Here is a 20,295-nt window from a genome sequence, read left to right as displayed (position 1 = left end):
GAGAGTCCCAATTTCTTTACAATGGGGTAGAGCAATGGCAGATAAAGAGAGAAAATAAATTCTATACCCCAATCGTAAATGTGTACTCAGTGACCTGTGGGTTGAGAATTCAACCTCATCTTGAATCAACCAATGACTATTCCCCAGACCTGCTCCAGGATTCAATTAGCTCCAGATGGAGAGATTTGTACCTTTTTTTTGTGTGACTAGTCAGTATTTATTGCTGTCCCTAGTTGCCCTTGAGAAAGTGATGATGAGTTGCCATCTTGAACCTTGTCGAACAAGTTGCTTCGAGATGCACCCTCCCTGCCCCAGGCCTGAATGAGCTTGCTGGGATTCTTAGACAAGTACCTCTTTATTCTGGTCTGCCCCCAACACAGAAAACAGTTGCTCTGTATTGACCCTATCGAATTGCTTTCTCATTCTCCGCAATTCATTAGACCACCCATCAAGCTGCTAGACTTGACAAACCAAATTTATACAATCTGTCACGAAACCTTTTAAACCCTGGCTTAATTCTGGTGATTCTGACCTGTCCATGTACCTAATCAGTATAGAACATCTCCTGTAGGGTCATGGTAGTGTCCCTATCTCTGAGCCTGGAAGCCCAGGTTCAAGTCCACCTACTCCAGAGTTACATCGTAACATGTTTGCGCAGGTTAATTTAAAAATAACTAGAATGTTTCCTTCCCGAGATATGTTGTACGAAACAACACTGAGCACAGGTGGGTTCTGACCGAGATCTCTGCAGAACTGATGCATTACTCTGTCTACTTTCAAGATCTTGACCCCAATGAAGTAAAGGCCAACATTTCTTTAATCTCGCGTATGGGTGAGATCCCAATCGTACACTGCATCCGTGCTTGTTACGAAAAGCACTAGAACAATGCAAACTCTCTTGGTCTCACTGCCAAAGCAGTTTGTTGGTGCTAAGGACTCAATCCACTGCACTGGGTGACTAGAATCGTTCTGATTGCCTAGGGTCCACATTGAGTGGGACAGGAGGGGAGGTGGTGGTGGTGTAGTGGTAATGTCAGTGGCCTAGAAACCCAGACCCCCAGGCTATTGTTCTGGGGTCATAGGTTCAAAGCACACAATGACAGATTGTCACGTTTGAATTTAGTCACACTCTGGAATTTAAAAACTAGTCTAAAGGCAATCATTTAATCACTGTAGTTTAGTGAACCAGGTGGGTGTTTATGACAATTTCCTTTAAGGAAGGAAATCTGCCATCCTTACCTAGTCTGGCCCAAGTGTGATGTGGTTGACGATTACCTGGAGAGCAGTTAACAAAGGATAGGCATTAAGGAATGGGCAATGATTGCTGGCCCACGTCCCAATAAGAGATTCCCTTACCCGGTAGAAATGTGGACCCCTGTGCTCTGGCAGGCATCAACTGACTGTATCCCTGAAAGATGGACCTTACACCCTTAGACCCTTCTTTCCCCCACCCACTAGGTAACACAATCATTTGTTGCCTGTTCCTAATTGCCCTTGACCTGAAAAGGCTTGCTGGGCCAATGCAGAGGATGGTTGCGAGTTGACCCAACACTGGATACTGCACAGTAGATGTAAGGACAGCAGGTTTCCTTCCCTAAAGGGCATTGATGGATTTTTACAAAGTTTGATGGTAGAATGAACAATGGGTTTTCTCTGCTTGTTGCTGGAATCTAATTGAGGCCTGTGGATTAGAGCAGACAAGATGTGGGCCTCTGTTTGCAATGTGTGATTGGGGAGTGCGGTGTCTGATCAGCCATGAACCTTCTGCATTGACCAGTGCAGGAGGGCTAATCGTGGGTCATTTTGAACCTCTCCCACTGTGGTTTTGGTCATTGTTGCTAGGTTACTAGTTGCTGGTTTTGACTCTTGGCAGAAGCAGGTAATTAAATAATGGAAACAGTCTCCTTGCGCGAAAGCAACAGCAATGATTTCTGCCGACTGGGTGCCTTCAGTGCTGGACTGTGGCCCAAAGGGAACTGAGTCAGCACGTTAGGCCGAGAGTTGCTCTCTGTACAAGCTGTCTGCTTTTGTACTGCAAATCCAGCATTCAACACCATAATTACACTGGGGCCCTGGTAGACACGTGAGCTGTCCCTGTGGCAGGGACTCAGAATGGGAAATGGAGTAGGAAAGAATTGCTGGAGATGGGTTTTCTACCTCCCTAACTCTTGCTGGGGACAGAATAGAGGAAGCTTTGCTCTGTGTCTAGCCCCATGCTGTCCCTATCCTGCGAGTGTTTGAGAGGGACAGTGTTGGGCGGGAGCTTTACATTCAGTTCAAAAGTTGCGGGTGTTTTTAATCTGTGCTGTCCCTGCCCTTGGGTTGTTTGACTGGCATGTTGCACTGGGGGCTTTGGAATAGTGGGCGCTTATCTCTGTATCTAACCCTGTGCTGTCCCAGACCTGCAAGTGACAGTGTAGGTGGATCTTTGCTTTCAGATTAAAAGTGTAATAGGAGACATGTTTTGTATGAAACCCCACATTGTAGTTGCCCCTGAAGTGCTTGGGACCAATGCATTTAAAAGCAGAAAAATATTCAACATGCCAATGTTGGCAACTTTCCCTTCAGATGAATTCAAATATTTATCTAGCTGAGAAATATGGTTTTAATAACTGGGTTTGAAGGCTGCCATTCAGTCCTGGCTACATCAGAGAGAGCCGGGCATGAGGAGGGTTGTGGGTCAGAGGAGGTGATATTTATAAGACTCTCTTCCAGTGAAAATGACATTTATTGTTGAATCTAACTTGAGACTTCTGGGTAAGTGGAGCTGTCTTTTTCTGTTGGATTTCAATTTTAGCCAGGGGAGATGTATAATTTATTGGCTATTCTGGGAAACGTGTATAAAGTAAGTTGAGAGTTGCATGTGGGAAGACTGAGACTTTACAACAACAGCCTGCATCAGCATAGCAACTTATGCAATCGCGAGACCTCACCACGTGCTTTACAGGTACTTGAGTGTCTTTTGAGGCATTGTTATTTTGGTAATGCAGTAAACATATTCACTGGCTACCACCCAGCAAGCTCCTACAAACAGCAATGACGAGCGAATCTTTTTGAGGGCCGGATATTGACCAGGGTACCAGAGAGAGCTTGTCTCCTGTTCTAGTAGTGTTGTGGGATCTTCTACATTCACCAGGTCTATTTTGTTAAATGCAGAGAAGGCGGAGGGGGGGGGGGGGGGGGGGAACCTGATGAAGATGTATCAGATTACGAGGGCCCTGGACAGGGTGGATAGAAAGCAGCTGCTCCCCTTAGTTGAAGGGTCATTAATGAGAGGGCATAATTTTAAAGGGAAAGGCAAGAGGTTTAGAAGAGACTTGAGGAAAAATGTTTCATCTAGAGGGTGGTGTAAATCTGGTATGCAATGTTTTAGAGGCAGGAAACCTCCTCAATCTTTTAAAAAAAGTACTTGGATGAGCACTTGAAATGGGAGTGGGTCCAGACCTGACAGGCTGCTGATCCTGCTCTGTGCTGTCTGACTTCATGGCCGAAGAGAGCAGGCTGGGCCTCTGGTTAATCAGACAGTGCGGTGAGTTGTACTGTCAGGCCTCCAGGCACACCCTGAGCTGAGCCCCAGCGAGAGGGAGGGAGCAGAATCCGTCAGGGCCCCTTCACGCAGTCTTGTGATTGTGTTGCGTTACAGGCTCCAATACCCACTATCTCGCTCAATAACTGTTTGTCCTGCCTGAAGCAGTTTTAACAAGTTATGGCAAGCTGTGAAGTGGAGTGGGGAGGATGTCATCTCTGTGCCCAATCTAATCGTGCCCACCCTCCAGGAAAGCGGGCAAGACCAGTACAAACGCCAGGTTCAAGCCTGAGTCTCCGTATATTATGGGAACAGTGGGTATTGCACTCAAATGGAGAAAGTGAGGACTGTAGGTGTTGGAGATCAGAACTGAAAATGTGTTGCTGGAAAAGCGCACCAGGTCAGGCAGCATCCAGGGAACAGGAGAATCGACGTTTCGGGCATAATTCTGAAGAAGGTCTTATGCCCGAAACGTCGATTCTCCTGCTCCTTGGATGCTGCCTGACCTGCTGTGCTTTTCCAGCAACACATTTTCAGCATTGGTCTCAAATTTGATGGCTATTGCAGTCGAACAGGCTTACTACTTGGTCTTGTGTTTAAACATCAGGAGAGGCGGATTGTTTGGTGGGGGGGGGGGGGGAGGAGGTGGGGAAGGAAGCAGTGAGTCAAAGCCAAGCTCTGCTGAGGTCAGTGAGGGGGAAGTAAACTCTGAATGGAATTGCTGAGAGGCAGCAGTGCTGAATACTTCTCGTTTAGAAAGCCGAGGAAGCTTTATTTTTAATGAAAACCAGATGGAATGATGTTCGAGAGAGAGTTCTGTCCCAGTCCCAGTTCGCGGAGGGGTTGCCAAATTCTGCTTATTGTTCTTCTCATACCACAGGCGTCACACTCCCTCTGCATGTTGTCTTCAAACATTTACTCCCTCTGTTGTTTAACCATTACGTTTCTTCTCGACTTCCCGCACGTTCATAACACACAATGATTAACTTTGTCAGAACAAAGTTAAAAATCTCACAACACCAGATTATGGTCCAACAGGTTTATTTGGGAGCAATAGCTTTCGGAGCATTGCTTGTTCATCAGGTGTAAGAACAAATTACTGCAGATGCTGGAATCTATACTGAAAACAACAAATGCTGGAGCTCTCAGTGGGTCAGACAGCATCCATGGGCGAAGAGAGAAATAGAAAACAAGCTAACATTTTGAGACTAGATGACTCCTCATAACTGCAGTGAAATGCAGAGTGGACAGCATTTATGCTACAATTTGGGAGGTAGTGGGTATAGGGTGTTGCTGGAGAAAAGATGTTGATGGTTCAGATTAAGTGATTGCAATGTGAGAACAGCAGAACAATGGTGTTTCCTGCCAGATTTGAAAGTAACTGGAATGGTGGGGGAGATGGGAGGACATACTAACGAGCTGAAAAAAAATTTAAAGGTGTTGAGCTCAATATTAAGTCCAGAAGGTTGTAAAAGGGCTAGTCTGAAGATGGGATGTTGTTCCTCCAGTTTATGCTGTGATTCAGTGGAACATTGCAGCATACCGAGGACAGTCAGTGCGAGCAGGATGCTGTGTTAAAGTGACCGGCTACAGAAGGTCGGAGGAGAAAGTGAAATGCTGGCGTGTCAGTCGAAAATGGTGGCACTAGAAAAATACAGCAGGTCAAGCAGCATCTGAGGAGCAGGAGAGTTGACGTTTCAGGCAAAGGCCCTTCATCAGGAATGTCATGAAGGGCTAATGCCTGAAACATCAATTCTTCTGCTCCTTAGATGCTGCCTGACCTGCGCTCCTTTTCCAGTGCCGCCCTTTTCGACATTGAGTTCAGAAATTGCGAGGTTATGTTGCAGTTGTCCAGGATGTTGGTGAGGTTGCATTTGCAGTAACATGTTCAGTTCTGGTCACCTTGCTATAGAAAAGATGTTATTAAACTAGGAAAAGTGCAAAAAAAAATTACAAGGGTATTGCCAGGACTCCAGAGTATGAGCTAGGACTTGGTGTTTTCTTTAGGGTGTAGGAGGCTGAGGGGTGACCTTAGAAAGGTATACAAGATCGTGAGAGGCATGGTGTGGGTGAATGCACTCAGTCTTTTCCCCAGAGTTGGGGAATCGAGAACTAGAGGGCATCAGTTTAAGGTTAGAGGGGAAAAAATAAAGGGAACCCGAAGGGCCACTTGTTTACACGGCCGGTGGTATGCATTTGGAATGGGCTGCCAGCAGAAGTGGTTAGGAAAGGATTAAAAAGATAAGGGTGAAATGCAGGGGAATGGGGTTAGCGTGGAAGGACACTTTTTTTTGATGGCAGACACAAGTTTGGGCCGAAGAGCCTGTCTCAGTGCTGTAAGACTCTATGACTCTGGTGGTGGTGGCTTTCTGCTGGTGTTGGCTAAAATGGCGAAGAATGATCCCTTTTGAATGCGGAGACTGGGGTGGGGGTGAGAAGTCAGGACAAAGGGAGCCCGATCATGCTGTTGAGTGATAGAAAGGAGCAAGAGTTGAAGTACGGGTGATAGGTCGGATGCAGTTGAGGGCCTGGTCAACCATAGTGGGTGGGAAACCACGGACATGGAAGAAGCAGGCCATGGTGACTCAGTGGTCAGCACTGCAGTCTCACAGCGCCAGGGAACCGGGTTTGATTCCAGCCTCTGGCAACTGTCTGTGTGGAGTTTGCATGTTCTCCCCGTGTCTGCGTGGGTTTCCTCCGGGTGCTCCGGTTTCCTCCCACGGTCCAAAGATGTGCAGGTTAGGTGAATTGGCCATGCTAAATTGCCTGTAGTGTTCAGGGATGTGTAGGTTAGATGCATTAGTCAGGGGAAATGGGTCTGAATAGGATACTCTTCGGACGGTCAGTGTGGACTTGTTGGGCCAAATGACCTGTTTCCACACTGTAGGGATTCTATGATTCTATGTCAGCAGCATTGCTTTGGAAGGTGGCATCATCCAAACAGATGTGACATAGGTGAAGGAACTGGGAGAATGGAATTGAGTTCTTTCAGGGCGTGGGATGTGACGAGCTGTTGTAGGTAACTATGGGAGTCAGTGGCTTGTAGTGGGTAGTCCATACCCTGAAATGGAGATGCAGAGCTCAAGGAAAGAAAGGGAAGTGTCAGAAATGTGAGTTAGAGGGGTGGAAATTGGTGGCATAATGAATGAAATCTTCTCGGTTCTTGCAGGAGCATGAAGTGGCACCAAAGCAGTCGTCAATCTACCAAGAAAAGAATTGAGGGAGGGGGCCAGTGTTGGACTGCAACAAGGATAGTTCCACAAACTCTATTAAAAAGGCAGGCATAACTGGGACCCATGCTGGTGCCCACAGCCAGTCCTTTGATTTGGCAGGTGTGAGATGGAGTAAAAGAGAAATTTCTCAGGTGAGAGAACAAGTTTGCCCAGGCGGAGGTGACTAGAGGTAGATGGGGATTGTTCAAGTCTCTGGTCAAGGAGAGCGCTCAGGCCATCCTGATGGGGAATGGAGGTGTAGAGGGATTGGACATCCCATCAACTTTCTATCCCCCATCTTGGATTTGTAGATTGCAAGTAGTCAGGAATCGAGGCACAAAAGGTGACCGTTTGGTCCATTCAGGCGGTACGGTGGCACAGTGGTTAGCACTGCTGTCTCACCGCGCCAGCGACCCGGGTTCAATTCCTGCCTCAGGCAGCAGTCTGTGTGGAGTTTGCACATTCTCCCCGTGTCTGTGTGGGTTTCCTCCGGGGGTGGAAATGTGTTGCTGGAAAAGCGCAGCAGGTCAGGCAGCATCTAGGGAACAGGAGAATCGACGTTTCGGGCATTAGCCCTTCTTCAGGTTCCTGAAGAAGGGCTAATGCCCGAAACGTCGATTCTCCTGTTCCCTAGATGCTGCCTGACCTGCTGCGCTTTTCCAGCAACACATTTCCATCTCTGATCTCCAGCATCTGCAGACCTCACTTTCTCCTCAAAGATTTCCTCCGGGGGCTCCAGTTTCCTCCCACAGTCCAAAAATGTGCATGTTAGGTGGATTGGCCACACTAAATTGCCCGTAGTATTAGGTAAGGGGTAAATGTAGGGGAATGGGTCTGGGTGGGTTGCTCTTCAGAAGATCGATGTGGATTTGTTGGGCTTTGGTGCCACTTCATGCTCCTGCAAGAACCGAGAAGACTTCATTCATTATGCCTCCAATTTCCACCCCTCTAACTCACATTTCTGACACTTCCCTTTCTTTCCTTGAGCTCTGCATCTCCATTTCAGGGTATGGACTACCCAGTACCCACTTACAGTTTCCACACTAAGTAATCTAATCTAATCTAATTCAGTGATGGCTCTTTGTAGCTCCAAATATTCTCAATTTCCATTTCCACTTCCGCTCCCACCCTTTGTCCTTCCGAGTTTTTTTTCTTTACAGTTTTTATTTAATTTGCCCATGAAAGTTATTACTGCATCCACTTACAGGGCTCTGTCCGATCATCAATCAGATTTTAAAAGAACTCCGGATGAGCTTCTCTCACAATATCCTATGCACGCTGAGGCTGCCCCTTCCATCATCATAATAGAAATAATAATAAATAAAATGGCGCTGATCCGCTGCTGAATCTCTGTGTGCCTTCGGCCTCCAGGGCTGACTAATCCAGTGCTCTCTCTGCCAGTATTCCACGTTAATGTCGGTCAGCTCGTACAGCCTTCTACTGCCCTAACTTACCAAAGCTTGTTCACCAACACCCTGTGCTCACTGATGTTCGTTGACTCGTATCAAACAACATCTTGATTTTAGAATTCTCCCTCCTTCCATCCAAATCCTTTCATGGCCTTGCCCTTCACTGTCTCGGGCATCCCCTGAAGGAGAATTAATCTTCCCAGATCTCTGTTTCTCCTTTTTAATTCTGAACTCTAGAACGTTCCCAAGTTTAATCCCTCCTTTGCCTGCAGCCTGAGTCCCAATCTCTGGAATTCCCCCACCCCTCCCCACCTCCCTCACCCCTCCCCACCTCCCTCACCACATCCTTTTTAACGTGCACCTTAAAACCTACCTCATTCTCTGAGCATTTGGTCCCCTATCCAGATGTCTTCTGTGGTGCAGGATCAAATATTTATTTTTGTTGATGTTCATGTGAAGCACATTTCTTGCCCTGTTTAAAGGTGCTATATAAATAGAAGTTGTCACTTTGGGCAAACGTGAGGATGCCTGTGACAGCAGGCAGCTGAGAGCTGGATGCTTGGGAATGTGAACAGAGAGGGTTAGAGCGAGTAACTTGTTGGGACACGTCCGTCTTGTAGAACCAAATCAGCAAGAGCCTCCGCCTCCCTGCAGCTGGAGCCCTGCTCCCGTCTCCCTCTTTGTTCTGGCCAAATGTGGCTCTTTGCTCGGCTATAGTCAGTGCCCTGTGGTGGTGCATATTTTTTGCCCACGTATTGCCTTCCCTCTGAACCTGAGCTGGGATGGTCAGAAAGCTCTCTCCAATGTGGTAGGCTTTCAGGTCAAGGCTTAACCTGGACAAGCCCCATCTTGATACAGGGGTAGGTGAATGATCAGGAGCCAGAAACTCCTCAGGATTATTTCTCCTTGCTCTCTTTTCGTCTCTGTGTCTCTATGTCTCTCACTGTAAGTTCCCACAAACAGCAATTTGATAAGAAATCAGAAACAGAAATTGCTGGAAAAGTTCAACGGGTCTGATAGTGTCTGTGAAGAGAAATCGGCGTTAACGTTTCTGCTCCAGTGACCCTTCCTCAGAACTGTTCTGAGGAAGGGTCGCCGGACCCGAAATGTTAAATCTGATTTCCCTTCACAGACATGCTGAGCTTTTACAGCAACTTCTGTCTTTGTTAGAAATTTGATAAGGACTGGGTAACCTGTGTTTTTAAAATTGCTTGTTTGTAAATAGATTTTGGGGAAATCTATTTGCTCTTTGAAATAGCGACAATGGGATCCTGTAGCTGATTGGGCTGTGGTTAATCGTCTCTGCGATTAGATTCACAGTCATAGTCCCATGTGAATAATGACAGGGCTGCTGTCCCTCGGTACTGCATTGGAGCATTGGGCTAGAGATTGTGCTGCGCTCTCTGAAGTGGGACCAGGAGCAGTGACCTCACTCCCAGATGGGAGTGCTGGGGTCAAAAGCTAACATTAGATGTGAGTGATATCCATGCCCAATCCTCACCTCTGAGGGGCTCAGCTCACGTTTCTATTTTGCAGGGTGGGTGAGTGGAAAACCGGCTGAAAGTCTCTCAGTCCATACGCAGACCCATGGCACAGCCCCCAGCCTCTTTGTGCTGGTCACAGTGGGAGTAACTTACAGGCCACAGTCTAAAAATACAGAGTAGACCATTTAGACGAGAAATGTCTTCACCCAGAGTGTGGTGAGCTAGTGAATGCAGAAAGTAATTGAGGCCCAAATGTTGTTTTCAAGCAGGAATTAAGTATAGCTTTTAGTGCTAAAGGAATCGAAAGGTACGCAGAGAGGGCACTGAGTTGGATGATCATATTGAATGGTAGAACAGGCTCAAAGGGCCAAATGGTGGCCTTCTGCTATTCTGTCTTTGTGTTTATTTGCTGATGCACAGCACAATACCCGGGGGAGTGGAGGGGGGGAGGGGGGAGCAGACAGCAAGGATCTTGTGCCTTGCCATGCAGCTCACACTTTTGAGAGGGACAGGGAGGGAAACCACTCTTTTTAGCTATAGCTAAAAGGTGCAGGACCCATAATGGGAACACAGTTGTATAATAACTCAACCCAGATGAGGTCAGGCAGCCAGTGTCAGCCTAGGATGGCTGATTGGCAGTTCACTGATGAGGGCCCCCCCCACAGGCTGACAGTGAGATTTCAACATCTGTTTACTGCCTGTGGCTCCAAACTCGATACAGCTGTGTGCCCTCCTGGCCTGCTGAATCCCCCTGGGCCACGGTGAGTAAGTACCAGAGAATTTGGATGTCCCCTTTGTTTCACAAGCTCAACCTCAAAGTCAACAGGGGAGCGAGGCTGGATCAAAGCTGGACAGTTTACATGGGGCATCATGTTGTGGCTGGACAAGACATTGTTGAGACCACTTTTGAAATCTTATGTACAATTCTAGTCGTCCTTCTATAGGAAGGATGTTATTAAACTGGAAAGGGTGCAGGAAAGATCTCCAGGGGAGTGGTTCTCTGTTTCTGTGTTTGAGTTTGATTTATTCTTGTCACATGTACTGAGCTACAGTGGAAAGTATTGTTTTGCGTGCTATACAGTCAGATCATACCATACGAAGTGCATCAGGGTAGCAGAAAAGAGTGTAGAATACAGTATTACAGCCACAGAAGAAGAGATCAATATTAACGTTTGAGAGATCTGTTCAAAAGTCTTAACAGCAGGAAAGAAGCTGTTCTTGGATTTGTTTGTACATGCATTCAAACATTTACATCTCTGCCTGATGGAAGAGGGTAGAAGAAAGTGTAACTAGGGTGGGAGGCATCTTTGATTATGTTGCTTGCTTTCCCCAGGCACCGGGAAATATAGATAGAGTCGATGGAAGGCTGGTTTGTGTGATACTGTCAGCTGTAATGTACTCTCTTCTGAGTCAAAGGTTGTAAGCTGAAGTGGTACTACAGTAGTTTAGCTTTGACAACATTGCAGACAAAACCAATGATCCAGTCATTTTACAGTGCTGTTTATAAGTTCATATCATGCATTAATTAGCTGGCAGATCATTACAACAGGTTCAACAATTAATGTTCAAAAAATTGAAAAATGCGTGAGAAATTGAACATCAATGATGTTATGCCTCAGTTCTACAGAGAATTGGTGGGACCATATCTTCTGCTCTCAGTTAAAAAAAAAGAAATGTGGATGCTCCAAATCTGAAAGAAAAACAAGTTGCTGGAGGAAACTCTGCAGGTCTGGCAGCATTGTCAGTTCTGAAGAAGACTCACTGGACTCTGTTGACTCTGTTTTCTCTCCACAGGAGCTGCTAGATCTGCTGAGTTCCTCCAATTTCTGTTTTTATTTTAGTTTCATACTGAGTGCAGTTGTGGCCCTATTTAAGGGGGAGTGTAAGAAGATGATTCAGAGGAGGTTTATTAGATTGCTATTTGGAATAAGTGTGTGGCCTTTTGAGGAAGGATTAAACAGGCTGAGCTGGTTTCCCCTGGAGTTCAGAAGTATCTCTTTTTTTTGTTTTTTTTTTGAAGTGTTTAAAATCCTGAATGTTCTTGATAATGTGGATGTAGAAAGAATGTTTCCTCTTGTAGGTCACTTCAGAACTAGGAGGCACGGCTTTTAAAATGAGCAGTCACCCTTTCAGGATAGAGATGAGAATTTTTGTGAGGGTGAAACTTGTGGATGGCGTGGAAGCGAGGGCGTTGAATACTTCTAAGACGGAAGTAATGAAGACTGTACCATTTTATTTCCCTGTATCTTTGATTGTGAACTGAAATGGAATGTCCGTGTACTGCATTGAATCCTGAGGGCTAGTGTCATTGAACTATTTCCATTGATTTTATTTTCCATCACCATGTGTGAAACCAATTAAAATGTGTGTCGAGTTTGCCGTGGTTATGGATGTGTTCGCCGAGCTGGGCAGCTGATTTGCAGATGTTTCATCCTCTGTCTAGGTGACATCTGCAGTGCTTCTCAGCCTCCTGTGAAGCACTGCTGTCCTGTCTCTTCTGAAATTTATTTGGTTCTGTTCCTGCTGCTTCCGGTTCCAGTTGTTTGGTGTAGTGGCCGGTACATTGGGTCTAGGTCTACATGTTTGATGGAGTCCGTGGATGAGTGCCATGCTTCTAGTAATTCTCTGCCTTTCCTATGTTTAGCTTGTCCTATGGTCATGCTGTCCCAGTCAAATTTGTGGCCCTTGTCACCTATGTGTATGGCTACTAGAATCAACTGGTCATGGTGTTTTGTGGTTAGTTAGTGTTGGTGGATGCAGATTGCTAGTTGTCTGCCTGTTTGCCCTTTCTCATGTTTTGTGCAGTCTTTGCATGGACTCTTGTAAATTGCATTAGTTTTGCACATGATGGGTATTGTGTCTTTTGTCCTGGTGAGTTGTCTGAGTGTGGCTGTTGGTTTATGGGCTGTCATGAACCCAAGTGGTTGGAGAAGTCTGGCTGTCAGTTCGAAGACATTTTTTAATGTAAGGTAGCGTGGCCAGTGAGTTAGGTTGTGGCATGTCCTCATTGTGTCGTTAGGCATCTGCGGATGAAGTTGCGGGGATACCTGATCCTAGCAACGACTCTGTCGAGATGTTGTTCTTCCCTTCGTAAGTCAGGCATGTTACAGTCTCTTTGAACAGGGTCCTAATGCAGCTTCTCCTGTATGTGTTTGGGTGGTTGCTGTTGTAGTTCACGGCCTGATTGGTGTGTGTGTGTGTGTGTGTGTGTGTGTGTGTGTGTGTGTGTGTGTGTATTTCCTGTACACTTTTGTGGTGCATTCACCTTCTTTCCACCATCCCATCAGGAATGGGAGTTGATTGTTGGTGTCCTCTCGTAAGTATGATCCTTATGGTATGGTGTCGATAATCTGGTGTGTTCTCGATTACTGTTCTCTTAATGATAACAAAAGTGTTGTCTATGTATCTGATCCAGTGTTTGGGTTGGATTTGTGGGAGAGCTGTTTGTTCCAATCTTTGCATCACTGCTTCTGCTATGAGCCAGTCAAATTTGTGGCCCTTGTCACCTATGTGTATGGCTACTAGAATCAACTGGTCGTGGTGTTTTGTGATTAGTTAGTGTTGGTGGATGCAGGGGTGGGTGAGCCTGTAGGTGTTCCATTGGTCTGTTTAACTGGATCGCTGTTTGGAATAAGTGTGTGGTCGTATGAGGAAGGATTAGACGAGCTGAGCTGGTTTCCCCTGGTGTTTAGAAATATGACTTCTGTTTTTTTTTTGAAGTGTTTTAAGATCCCAATGTTCATAATGAGGTGGATGTAGAAAGGATGCTTTCTCTTGTGGGTCAGTCCAGAACTAGGAGGCATGGTTTTAAAATGAGCAGTCACCCTTTCAGGATCGAGATAAGAATTTTTGTGAGAGTTGTGCAACTTTGGAGCTTATGGAGGGCGTGGAAGAAGGTCATTTTAAAACAGAAATAATCAAGACTGTACCATTTTATTTTCCTGTATTTTTGATTGTGAACTAAAATAGAAAAACAGAATGCTTCATTGGATCCTGAGGACGAGTGTCATTGAACTATTCCCATTGATTTATTTTCCATCACCATCCATGACACCCGTTAACGTGTGTAGAGGTGTTTTAGAAGAGTTTTTTCTTAATGACTAGAATCATCAAGCCATACAGCCCAATCAGTCCATGCCGACCAAAATCCCAAACTAAACTAATCCCATTTAATTGTTTGGAGGCCCTCCAAACCTTTCTTATTCATGTGCTTATCGAAATGTTTTTTTAAGCATTGTAACTGTATTCACATCCACTACTTTCTCTGGTAGTTCATTCCACACACACACACCCCACTGTGGTTTATTTTTTTTAAAAAAAAAGCCCCACATCTTTTTTAAACTTTTTCTCCTCTCCATAAAATATCACTATAAATGCCGGAGGAAAGATCACAGAAGCGCTTCACAGGAGGCTCCCAAGCACTGAGGATGTCACCTAGACAGGGGATGAAACGTCTGCAACACAAATTCCCAGCTCGGCAAACAGAACCACAACAACGAGCACCCGAGCTACAAATCTTCACCCAAACTTTGAATATGCCCCCTGCTACTGGTAGGGAAAAGGCATCTTATCTATGCCCCTTGTGGTTTTATAAACCTCTAAGGTCATCCCTCCACTCCCTATATTCCAGTTAAAAAAAAAGGTCCCAGCCTATCCCCATAACTCAGACCCTCCATTCCTGGCAACCTCCTAGTAGATCTCTTCTGAACCCTCTATATATCGACGATTCATAATTTTGTTTTCCTCTAGAATCATTTACAGTGGAAACTTGATTATCTGAACGAGATGGGCGGGCACTATTTCATTCATTTTAAAGTCTGCTCCTCGTTCAGGCGACTGCAGCAGCACACAGCGCGCGCGACCCCCCCCCCCCCCCCCCCCCCCGGCCAACACTGCCTCACAACCCGGTCCCACACCGCTCCTCACCCACTATATTCAACTCTAGGGAAAGTGTGGGGAGAGAGAGGGGGGGCAGGAGGTCAGTCGTTTGGAGACGGTGCCTGTTTAATCACTAAACAAAAGACGCGATCACTCCTGGAAACACGTCTTTGATGTAATGTTACTGTCGGGACCTAGAGATCTCCTTTCGGATAATCCGATTTTCGGATAATTGGTATTTGGATAATTGAGTTTCCTCTGTATTTATAATAAATAGTAGTTTGTGCTGAGAACAGAAACCTGGTCCGTTAACTGAGACCTATCCAAACTGTTTAACTGAGGACTCTGCGTACTAATTTTTAACTTTTTGTGATTACTTTGGGAATAACGTGACTTGATTTCAAGTGTGGCATGACAGTGGATAGATTCTTGCTAAGCAGAGAAATAGAGGGTTATCGGGGGAAGATTGGAATGTGGAATTCAAAACACAAACATGATCTAATTGAATGGTAGAGCAGGCTCGAAGGGCCAAATGGTCGTCTTCTCCTATTTAATGTTCATTTTATTGACTGAAGTGCTTTGGGAAGTTCAGGAGTTGTGAAAGTCTTTTCAATTCTTGAGTGCACATTCAAACACATGCATGCATTCCCTCCCTCACTGCTATTAATGGGGCTGAACGCGTTTTGAACTGGCCCTCTTCAAAGTGTGCGTGTTCAATGTTTCCCCGGTGATGGGAATAGAGGAATATTGTTTTTCCAGCAAGCTTGTGAGACAGAATGCAGCAGGGAATTGGTGGAATGTGAGTTGGGTGTGGAGAGTTGGTCCAGTAAATGCCAATGTTTTGAGATGATTTGTGTACTGACATCACTGCTCAAAATCTTTCTCCATCCCTTTTCACTGATTCCGATATAAGCACTAACTTCCACTCAGTTCGGACACTATTCCAAGCGAGATATTAATGCAGTGTCGGAAAGAGGTTAAAAAAATGCATTTTCCACTTATGTTCCCCTCCTTTCTTCACCCAGACATGCTTCTCCAATCTGTCAATATTGGGGGAAATGCTGTTTTTGCAGGTTCTATCTCTGGATATTATTCCATATCCCAGATTGAAGAATCCTCCCTTTTTTTTTTAGGATCAGACCATGATTTACAGTATCGACCAGTTTGTGTGCCACCTTTCCAGGGTTTCTGTTCGAAATGAACAATGCTCCGACTCAATTCTACTTCCCCCTTCCTCTCCAGGCATCCACCAACAAAGTAGAAGTGGGCGCTGACACAAACCAGTCTTCCAGGAGAAGATGATAATGAGATCTTGCAGAGGCAGAATTAATGAGATCTCCTCATGTGTTTGTGCTCTCTCCACCAGGGTTGAGTTGCCCTATTGCAACATGAATATGGTTTCAGTTATAAGCTTCAACTCAACAAATGCTTGTTACTTGGCAACACGTGGCAAAAAAAATCTAAAAATCAGTTCAAGAATGCTCTGTCAAACACTGACTCTGTCTTTCTCACCCCTCATCTTGTCAATTACATATTCTTGCCAAGAACAAATAAAAAGCATCCATTTATTGCCAATCACTTGAATGTCTGTTGCATCTTTTGGGGTGTAGGTAGACCCTTGGTGTTGTCATGGAGGCAGTTTCAGGACCCAGGGACACTAGAGGAACAAAGGCCCTTGTTTTAACTCTGGATGGTGAGTGACTTGGAGAGGAGCGAGTAGCCATTTATCTGTTGCTCTTGTCCTTCTAGGTGGTAGTAATCATGGGTTTTGAAGATTTGGATTTGATTCCCTGCAGTGTGGAAACAGGCCCTTCAGCCCAACCAGTCAACACCGCCCCTCCGAAGAGTAACCCATTTCTCTCTGACTAATGCACCCTAACACTGTGGGCAATTTAGCATGGCCAATTCACCTGACCTGCACATCTTTGGACTGTGGGAGGAAACCCATGCAGACACAGGGAGAACGTGCAAACTCCACACAGACAATCACCCGAGGCTGGAATTGAACCTGGGACCCTGGTGCTGTGAGGCTGTAGTGCTAACAACTGAGCCACCGTGCTGCCTATGGAACCTTGGTTAGATATAGCCATGCTTCCCATAGATGGTGCACACTGCTCTGACTGTAGACTGATCTCTCATTGATACCAATCATTCCCTTGCCAGTTATCCAATAGAAATATGATTGTGACAGTGAGCATTATGTAATGCCTTAAATGGAGTAACATATCATGAAATTCTTCATAGGATAGTTATCAAACAAGCTTTTGTTTTCAAGGAGTTTCTTTAAGGGAAGAGGGTAGAGGCTCCGAGAGGAATTCGAGAGTTTGGAGCCTCCGGGAAATGAAGGTGCAGGTGTAGAGTAATAAAATTTGAGGATATGCAAGAAGTTAGAATTGGAGAAACTTGGAGACCTTGCCAGGTTCTAAGCTGGGATGTGATCAAAGATGGAGAGGGGGGAGACTGCGGGAAGTGGTTTGCAAGTCAGTTAATACCAGAATGGTGGTTGTTTAGGCCCAGCTCAGTCATAGCAGTCAGGTCAGCTCACTCCATACAGAGCAGCGATCAAATATGGAATCATAGGAGTGTTATGACACAAAAGGAGACCATCAGCCCATTGTGCCTGCATTGGCTCGACAAACAAGCCTCATTACCTGGTGCCAATCTCCTGTTTCCTACCCATACCATTGCACATTATCTCTATCCAAATAATCATCAATGACCTCCTGAATGCCTCTATTGAACCTGCTTCCACAATGTTTCTAGGCAGGGCATTCCACACCCTACTCCCTGTGTGAAAGTTTTCTCCTTCATCAGTCCTGCTTCATTTGCACATCACTTTAAACCAATACTGTCTCACTCTCGTCTCTTTTATGAATAGAAATGGTTTCTCCCACTCTACTCTACCCAGCCTGCTCATGTGTTTGAAAACCTCTATCAAATTTTCTCTCAGTGGAGAACAATCCCAACTTAAATCTATCCACGTCATGTGGTCTCCCCTAATCATTCTTTCACTCACAAGCTGAATAGTCAGAGGTTTGGGGACACCACAACAGGGCTGCTTTCTAATCAGGTCAGTCAGTGGGTGTTTATGCAGACTGAGACACAGTAGAAAGGCCTGTGTAATTTGCCTATTCATGAAGGGAGCCATTAACTGACTGTCAGATATTGGTGGGGTGGGAGGGATCCTCCAGTGGAGAGTGGTGAATGAGTGTTGGAGATTTGCTGATGTACCTTTCTTTAAGAATGGAGTGAATCATTACAGGGCAGTCAGCCTCATGTTCGCAGTGAGCAAGTTATTGAAATCAGTGCCAAGAGTAACAATAAACTGTGACTTTGAAAATATTGGATTAATCCGGGACAGTCAGCACTGAATTGTTAAGAAATGATTGTTCCTGACTAACTTGACTAAATCTTTTGAGAAAGTAACAAAGAGATTGATGATTTGATGTGGTCCACATGGATTTTTAGCAAGACTTTTGATGTGTCACATTACAGCTTGGCTTGAAACAAAATATCATGCTATGGAATCCAGGGGAATGTAGCAAGTTGGAAGTAGAATTGATTCCCGCCAATGAGGCAAAGGGTAATTGTTAATTATTGTTTCTGTTATTGAAAGGCTATTCCCAGAGTGTTTTGCAGAGTACCAGAGTACCTCCGCGACTCCCTCATCAAGTCCACACCCCCCACCAACCCAACCTCCACTCCCGGCACCTTCCCCTGCAACCGCAAGAAGTGCAAAACTTGCGCCCACACCTCCCCCCTCACCTCCCTCCAAGGCCCCAATGGATCCTTCCATATCCGTCGCAAATTCACCTGCACCTCCACATACATCATTTACGTATCCACTGCACCCGATGTGGCCTCCTCTATATTGAGGAGACAGGCCGCCTACTTGTGGAATGTTTCAGGCAACACCTCTGGGACACCCCCACCAACCAACCCAACCGCCCTGTAGCTGAACACTTTAACACTCCCTCCCGCTCTGCCAAGGGCATGCAGGTTCTTGGCCACCTCCATCGCCAGACCCTGGCCACGTGATGCCTAGGCACCCTCCAACCACACAGGATGAATGTAGATTTCTCCAGCTTCCTCATTTTCTCCCCACCCCCCACCTTATCTCAGTCCCCCGGATTCAGCACCGCCCTCTTGACCTGCAATCATCTTCCCGGCCTCTCCGCCCCCACCACCTCTCTGGCCTCTCACCCTCACCTCCTTCCACCTATCGTATTCCCAGCGCTTCTCCCCCAAACACACTCTCTTTTTTTCTCTTCCCCCCCCCCCCCAACCTTTTATTTCAGCCCGCTTGGCACACCAGCCTCATACCTGAAGAAGGGCTTATGCCCGAAACATCGATTCTCCTGCTCCTGCTGCGCTTTTCCAGCAACACACCTTTCAACAGAGTACCAGAACTCCCTTGCTTTACTGATTTGGATCTAAGTGCATGATCCAAGATGTTTACAGGTGTCACAAAAGTTGCCATGTGTTGATGGTGAAAATGACTGCAGTGTTATGATTCCCGAAGATGGTAATGCTGGACAAGTCTGATTGCATAGTGAGACCTGGTCTAATACACTGAGTTTTACTTTTCTTTTTGTTTTCCGTGGTGGTCACTCACTGAACATATTAACTAAAGTCTGCCAATATACTTTTAAGAAAAGAACATAATTTTACTTTTAGAATATTTGAAAAATGTTAATATTCTATATGGATCATAATGGAATCATGTAGGTTAGATGAGCTTCAGATTTGTTCCAAAGGTTGGCGCAACATCGAGGGCCAAAGGGCCTGTACTGCGCTGTAATGTTCTATAAGTTATGATACTAAAGAGGAGCATAAACTGCATCGCACTAGATAACGACAGTTGGAACGATTTCATTGCAAACATCAGAAAGAAAAAAGTGGGCTGCACCTAAACCAGGGTCATAGTGGACAGGCTAATTAAGACAGTGATAAGGACTTTAAAAGGAAGGAGGGCTCAGCAGAGATTATTAAAGTTTTCACAACCAGTATTAGGACACATGATGGAAAGGGTCAGGAACCTAACTTCAGGCACAGCAGGGAAGGGGCGGCACGGTGGCACAGTGGTTAGCACTGCTGTCTCACAGCACCAGAGATCCGGGTTCAATTCCTGCCTCAGGCAAGTGTCTGTTTGGAGTTTGCACATTCTCCCCATGTTTGCGTGGGTTTCCTCCGGCTGCTCCGGTTTCCTCCCACAGACCAAAGATGTGCAGGTTAGGTGAATTGGCCATGTTAAATTGCCCGTAGTGTTAGGTGAAGGGGTTAATGTAGGGGAATGGGTCTGGGTGGGTTGCTGTTCGGAGGGTCGGTTTGGACTTGTTGGGCCGAAGGGCCTGTTTCCACACTAAGTAAACTAATCTAATCAATGCAGCACTGTTATCCTTAACAGCGCTCACTATATGCAACAAGGTAAGTTTCATTGTTGGCTACAATATTTTGGGGTCACAGACTTGGCTGCTAGGGGATAAGGATTGGGAACTAAATATCTACAGATGCACGTCCTATCGAAAGGCAGCCCTGCCCTCTCTGCTTGTCCTTATCAGTAAGAAATGGAATTCAGTTGATATCAAGAAGTGATAATAGGGTCAGAAGGCATAGAATCTGGACAGAATTGAGAAACTGAAAAGGGAAAAAGATCCTGATGGGAGTTATGTACAGGCCCTGTCACAGTCAGGATGTGGGGCAGAAAATAAATCAGGAGACAGAAAAGGTATGCAAGGAAGGCACTATTACAATTATCATGGGGGACTTTAATATGCAGGTGGACT

At 45.7% G+C, this 20,295-nt stretch overlaps 1 protein-coding gene across 3 annotated transcripts in view; it reads left to right on the top strand.

Moving 5' to 3' along the window:
- Positions 1-20,295, top strand: part of dnmbp (dynamin binding protein) — a 108,498-nt gene that overhangs the window by 11,952 nt on the left and 76,251 nt on the right. Inside the window, exon 1 of one of the 3 annotated variants that reach the window (XM_087998775.1) lies at positions 8,993-9,007. The exons of the other annotated variants lie outside the window; for them this stretch is intronic. The gene's annotated coding sequence lies outside the window, so the exon portion shown is untranslated. Of the gene's footprint in view, positions 1-8,992; positions 9,008-20,295 lie in introns of those variants that run through there. 3 annotated transcript variants of the gene reach the window in all.

Source organism: Chiloscyllium plagiosum, unplaced genomic scaffold (assembly GCF_037043375.1).
Source record: "Chiloscyllium plagiosum isolate Xiang-an unplaced genomic scaffold, Cpla_swu_hap1 HiC_scaffold_22, whole genome shotgun sequence".
Taxonomy (NCBI): Eukaryota; Metazoa; Chordata; class Chondrichthyes; order Orectolobiformes; family Hemiscylliidae; genus Chiloscyllium; species Chiloscyllium plagiosum.
This window is presented reverse-complemented; position numbering and strand designations above follow the sequence as displayed.